This window comes from Hyaena hyaena, unplaced genomic scaffold (assembly GCF_003009895.1).
Source record: "Hyaena hyaena isolate Hyena2069 unplaced genomic scaffold, ASM300989v1 scaffold_103, whole genome shotgun sequence".
NCBI lineage: Eukaryota > Metazoa > Chordata > Mammalia > Carnivora > Hyaenidae > Hyaena > Hyaena hyaena.
Window position 1 is genome coordinate 2,588,765 of NW_024080735.1, and position 5,145 is coordinate 2,593,909.

At 63.3% G+C, this 5,145-nt stretch overlaps 1 long non-coding RNA gene across 2 annotated transcripts in view; it reads right to left on the reverse strand.

The window, feature by feature from the left end:
• Positions 1 to 3,083: 3,083 nt before the first annotated feature.
• Positions 3,084 to 5,145, reverse strand: part of LOC120234154 — a 5,850-nt gene continuing 3,788 nt past the window's right edge. Inside the window, exons 2-3 of one of the 2 annotated variants that reach the window (XR_005529002.1) lie at positions 4,236 to 4,321; positions 3,084 to 3,233 (exon numbers count right to left, since the gene is read on the reverse strand). This is a non-coding gene — a long non-coding RNA (uncharacterized LOC120234154). Of the gene's footprint in view, positions 3,234 to 4,235; positions 4,342 to 5,145 lie in introns of both variants that reach the window. The other variant, XR_005529001.1, reaches the window with a different exon arrangement.

Consider the following 5,145-nt stretch of genomic DNA (forward strand, 5'->3'; position numbering starts at 1 on the left):
GCCCCCCCCCCCCCCGGCTCCCCCTACCTCCAGCACTGTTCTTGCCAGTGTCACAGCGACCTCGTGGCCACTGGACCAGCGTGCTCCGTCCTCGCCACGAGGATGCTCACTCCCTCCTCCTGGCAACACTTTCCCAGGGGTAGGAGGAACACCACGCCCGCCTGGCTCTCCACCCGCGCTCTGCTCCTTCCAGGCTTTCTGCCCATCCCCCTCTCCCCGTCCCCGCCCGGCATCTCACTGGCTTTCTGTGTTATGGGGCGTCGGCGGCTCAATCAATCCGTGGACCCCTTCTCTATCCAAGCCCTTCCCTGGATGGACACTGTCCAACACGAGTCTAATGTGTGTCATTTAGCACTTTCTAGGGGCGCCTGGGTGGCTCAGTCGGTTAAGTGTCCGACTTCACCTCAGGTCCTGATCTCGCGTTTGTGGGTTCGAGCCCCACGGCGGGCTCTGTGCTGACAGCTGGGAGCCTGGAGCTGCTTAGGATTCCATGTCTCCCTCTGTCTCTGCCTCTGCTCTGCTGAGCTGTCATGTCAGCACACAGCTGAAGCAGGGCTCGAACTCACGAAATGAGAGACTGTGACCTGAGCGGAAGTCAGACGCTTATTGGACTGAGCCACGCTGGTGTCCCCCCACTAATTTCAAGTTCAGTAGCCACACGTGGCTGGTGGCTCCTGCAGGCCGCAGCACGGAGCTGGATACTCCCAGGAAACTGGGGCTGTAAACGCGCGCAGGTCTGTGCTGGTGACCTCCCGTATTCGCCTCCGGCCTGGGCGTCTCCACACAGCAGACCCGTCTGACCAGTGTCTCCTCAACCCTGCACTTGGACGTCTAATGGTTGCCTCGAACCTGGCCCGTTCACACATGGCGCCCAGCCACCAACCAGCAAGGCCAGTTTCCCTGGTCTCGGTCAGGGGCCACGACTCCCTTCCGCTTGCTGAGGCCAAACCCTACGTGCGCCCCTTGACTCCCTTTCTCTCTCTTCTGCCTCCTATCTGGCCTAGCCAGAAATCCTTCGAATCCTTCCAGAGTCCCGCCATTTCGCGTGTTCCTGTCACCCTCCTTGGCCCCGCCCCCTCGGCTCTCCGGGGAGTGGGATTTGTTTCCAGGAGATTCTCCAGTCTGGTCGGGCAGCCCCTGGCACGGCCTGTCTGTTCCCCACTCGGAATGCTGCCTGGGAAAGAAGTCACACCTGCCCCTCGGCTCAGAACCCTGCAGGGCTCCCATGTCCCCCAGGAGACAGTGAGCGTGGCCCACAGGCCACCCAGCGCGGGGCCGGGCCCTGGTCCCCCCCGCCCCCCCCCCCCGTTCTGGAACACAGCGGCCACCCCGCGCCTCTGCATGACTGCCTCCTTCAGGCCTGTCCTCAAAAGCCACCGTCGCCGTCCCAGTCCCCTACCTGAAAGCCACCTCTCCGGTGGGCACATTTCCTATCCCCCTTCCCTGCTGCTTGGCCCGTGTGGCCCACACGCGGTGCACGTGTCTCCGCCTGCACAACCTCGGCTCCGGGAGGCCCGGGCTTCGCGCGCGTGCGGCTGTTTCCCGCTCGCCCCGCAGCGCCCGGCACGGTGCCTGGAACCGAGAAGGCCCCCCGCACGAAGGACTCCCCGGCGGGGAGAGCGCCCGGAGCGAGTCCAGGGGCGGCTGCTACCTTCCGAAGCCTGGAGGCTGGGGCCGGGGGTGCGCCCGAGGCCTCCCGCGCCCGGAACCGTTCTGTGCGGGGGGCGGCGGGGCTGGAAGCGAGGAGGCGGCGGGGAAGGCAGGGGCGGCTCGGCTTCCTCCGTGGCAACCGCCTCGGGCCCAGGGAGTCCCGGCAGACCCGGGTTGGGATCGCGGAACTCGGAAGAAGCAGAGCGCGGCTTTCAACGCCAGGAGGGGGGTGGGGTTGTGTCGAGGACCCTAAACGATGGCGGGCCGTTCCGACGGGCGCGTGGGGCGAGCCGGCCGCCCGCGACCAGGGCCCAGGCGGCCTCCCTCCGCTCCGTCCTCCGTCCGCGTGGGGGCCGCGGAGGCGGGCGCCTGGGCGGAGAGCGCGGGCGGGGCAGGGCGCGGGGGCGCGCGGGGCAGGGGAGGCGGGGGCGGAGAGGGCGCAGAGCGTGCGGGGGGAAGGCGAGGGGGCGCGCAGGGCGGGGGAGGCCGAGAGAAGGCGGGCGCCCGGCCGCGGAGGGCGCTGGCTCTGGGAGGCCGCGGGAGCGCGCAGGGCGCGGGGCCGTGCGCAGGGCGGGCGCGCCCCCGCGGGGCGTGCAAAGAGGCCCTTCCCAGGCACCTGCTAGCCGCCCGACGCTCCCCGGCTCGCGGCCGCCGACGCTGCGGCGGCCGATATTTATTTGTGTTGGCGGAGGGGGCGGGGCCTCTGTCTGGGACGCGAAAATCCTTCCAGGAAGTTCGCTCCTATTAATACTCGAGTTCCTGGCAGCGGCTCTCCGCGCGGGGGCGGGGGCGCAGCCCTGGCGCCTCCCAGGTCAGTCCCCGTCGGCGCGCGGCGCGGGTCTCAGGAGCGGCACGTCGCGGGGGGGGGGGGGGAGGGGGTACCCAGGCCGCGGCGGGGGCGGGGCGGCCGGGCCGTCAGCTGTGGGCGATTCGCGGGCGGCGTGGGGGCGACACTGGGAACCCCGGCCGGGCGAGGGCCGACGGGGGCGCCGGCGCCGTGGACGCCCCGAGCCCCGACGAGGTCTGGACGCCCGCGGAGACCTTGATGCAGCCGCAGGGCGGGAGGGCGCAGCGGCAGCCACTTGACCTTTGACACTAGCAGGCCCCTCACCATCACGTTGCGAGCTTATCGTGAGCTCCAATCTGCAGAAGTGGAAAACGGAGCTCAGAGAAGTGCGTTCAATAAACCTAGGTCACAGCGCTGCCGCCCAAGCGAGCGCCCAGGCTTTAGACACGTGTCTTGCAAGCCACGGTCCCTTGGAAGCAAATGCTGCAGAATTGTGCCTGTCGTATCAGCCAACACAATCGTCCCCACAGGGGACCCACAGGAACCCGCCGGCGCGCACGCGGCACCTCAGAGCCTGTCGGGCCCCGGGAACGCCCTTCGGGCACCGCTCTGCTCGGGCGCCCGTCACACACCTGGAGACCTCAGCGTCTAGCCAGAGAAAATTTATTTTTAACATCGTCAAGTGCATGTGGAGATAAGATTGGAAGCGGTTGACACCCGCCTGTGGAGGGGTGGGTTCCTGGCATGCTGAGGCCACGCGCAGCCACATCACACGGTCTCCTCCCCGGCATTCTTTCTTTAAAAAAAAAAAAAAAAAAAAAACACGTTTATTCACCTTTGAGAGCCAGAGAGAGAGCACCAGAGTGGGAGCAGGGGAGGGGCAGAGAGAGAGGGAGACACAGAATCTGAAACAGGCTCCAGGCTCCAAGCTGTCAGCACAGAGCCCCACACGGGGCTTGAACTCACAGACTATGAGATCATGACCTGAGTGGAGGTCGGAGGCTTAAGGACTGAGCGCCCCCGGGGCGCCCCTCGTCCCCAGAACTCTAAAGGCAGCTGCAGACACAAGGGCAGCCCCTCCCCTCAGGGGCATCAGCCCCCCCCTACTCAGGGACCCTGTCCACTTGGGCACGGAGGTAAGGCCACGCTTGAAAACACTTGAACCAAAGGAGGTTTGTCTCGTGAACCATCTGGCTCTAGTCGCCAGGGTCCCCTCCCCTTCCCGCCTCCTCAGCCACCTGTCTCCCAGGTGGCCAAAGGAGGATGGGACAGATTCGGGCATTTCCAGGTGGGACTCGCCAACCTGAACCCCTTCCCCCACCCGCTCTGGCAGGAGGAATACTTAAAGGAAAGGCCCCTGAAGGAGGAGGGCGAGCTGGCTGTCGCCTGTCCCCTGGGACTCCGGGCTTGGTGATCAGTGGGGGGATCTCAGCCCTCTGCCGGCTGCAGGCCGCCAGGGAGACTTTGTGCAAGCTTAAGTCCTCAAGCATGGCTGCCTCCAGGAGCCTCCCCCCCACCCCCCGCTCCCTGAGCTGGACCCAAACAGCCCTGCTTCTGTTCGCATTCATGCTGCCAGAGGGTTTTCTGGGGGGGGGGGGGAGGCGGGGAGGGGGGTCCGTGAGACAAATGTCCGCTCCCCAGCCTGGGTGGGCCAGGCTGCCAGCTGCTTCACTTTTGGCTGCAAAGGGCCTGGAACGGAGTGGTAGCATCAGCTATTTTAATGCAGAGTTAGGCACACAATCCTTGCTAAAAATAAATACAAAGGAAAACCCCAAAGTAGCTAAGCCTATTTCAATACCTTTTATTTTTCTTGTCCCTGGTTCTTTTGTCTTCCCCCTTTGCAAGGCTGGAGCTGCAATCCGCACCGGGCCCATCCTGAGTGTCCTGCGGACGCACAGCCCAGACTTGATCGCGGGCAAGAACAGAGTCAGAGGGATTGGGGGAAGAAGAGAAAGAGAACCCAACAGCCATTTCTTTGAGTGCAATTTATTTTACATTCGGAGACACAGCTAAAAGGAGCTGGGAGTGATGAGCCCTCTTCCCGCGGCCCCCTTCCAGCCCTCCACGGGGAGGGAGGGAAGGAGAGAGAGAGAGAATGGAGGTTTGCCAAGCACCTGCTTAGGAAATGGCCAGCACCCTGCCCTCCTCTGATGCGGCAGACGATCTGGGTGCCTCCGGGCCCCTGGGCCATCACCGCTCACCCTTTCAGAAAGGAAGTGTGGGGGAGGAAACTTTTTCCCTCTCTCCTCCTAGTTTCTTTGCCTGATGTAGTAATCCAGCCGAAACCGGGCAGATTCGCAGGAGGAAAACAAATTGAATTCCATATGTACAGAGGTCATTTGAGGTCTCCCTGCGCTCCAGAGCGAAGGAAAGGGAGGGGACCTCTGCTTCAGAGGCTCGAGAATAGTTCACGGGACAAGAAGAGCAGGTGTTTGGGAACTGGATGGTTCCCCTCGTACAGATCGGTCCTTCGGATAACAAGTTGTCTCTGGGGACAGCTTTCGTTCTGGGCCAGGCGCCCTGTCTAAAAGTGTTTACTAGTTAAGGGAGACGTAAAAGTTTTTCTCCTTTCTTCCTTTCTTCCTTCCTTCCTTCCTTCCTTCCTTCCTTCCTTCCTTCCTTCCTTCCTTCCTTTCTTCCTTTCTTCTTTCTTTCTTTCTTTCTTTCTTTCTTTCTTTCTTTCTTTCTTTCTTTCTTTCTTTCTTTCT